The sequence below is a fragment of the Alligator sinensis genome, unplaced genomic scaffold (assembly GCF_000455745.1).
Source record: "Alligator sinensis unplaced genomic scaffold, ASM45574v1 scaffold366_1, whole genome shotgun sequence".
Classification (NCBI taxonomy): Eukaryota; Metazoa; Chordata; order Crocodylia; family Alligatoridae; genus Alligator; species Alligator sinensis.
This window is the reverse complement of record NW_005841851.1, coordinates 912359-913113: the sequence shown is the minus strand read 5'-3', so window position 1 is coordinate 913113 and position 755 is coordinate 912359. Positions and strand designations below refer to the sequence as shown.

Sequence of the window (755 nt, the reverse complement as noted above, 5' to 3'; positions counted from 1 at the left end):
CCGTGCCCCTTTGTCAGCAGGATGTGACATCAAAGAGCACATTGTCCTGGGGTCCCTGGCAAGGTGCAGGCTCTTTGTCTGCAGGGAGCCCCTGGTTTGTGTATGCAGAGGCCTTTCCTAGACCACATGTGGCCTCGAGGAGCAGCATGTGCTTTCTGGCCTCAGCAGCCCAAGGGAGCTAGGGTGCATGTGATAATGCCAGACGAAGATGCTGCGGTCAGAGAGAAAAAAGTGATGGGGGACAGAGAGGAGGGACACAGCGGGATGAGAAAGAGCGAGTGAGGGTGGATAAAGAGCGTCAGAGGGAAAATAGGGTGGATAAGGGCCACATCAGGGGTCTGGGACAGTGAGAGCACAGCCCCTAGGGTGGAGAGGATGAGGGCAGGTATGGCAGTCCCTGGTTTTGAGGCAGTGCCAGTGACCCCATCCTTAGAGATAGTTAAGGGCAGAGGCAGAAGGAGCGCTCCCTGCGTTGAGAGCGTTAACCCGTGCTGGCCTGGATGCCATCAAAAAACAACAACAAAAAGCAATAACAACAATGCCATCCTTAACTTTCTCTTCACGCAGTTCTCTGCTTTTAATTGGGATTAAATCTTGTTAATAGTCAGTACAATAATTATGCAAGTAACTCTGTAGTGGGGACCGATCAGTTCAAGACATTCTCTGACCTTGAAGTTAAGATCTTTCCTTCCTTCCTTCCTTCCTTTCATCCTTCCCCTCTTTCTCTCCCTGCCCCCCCCCCCCCCCCCGGCGGG

The 755-nt window shown here is 52.7% G+C and overlaps 1 protein-coding gene across 4 annotated transcripts in view; it reads left to right on the top strand.

Annotated features, from left to right (window-relative positions):
- The window catches only part of CASZ1 (castor zinc finger 1), a 272507-nt gene that overhangs the window by 218786 nt on the left and 52966 nt on the right, over window positions 1-755 (top strand). The window lies entirely within an intron of this gene.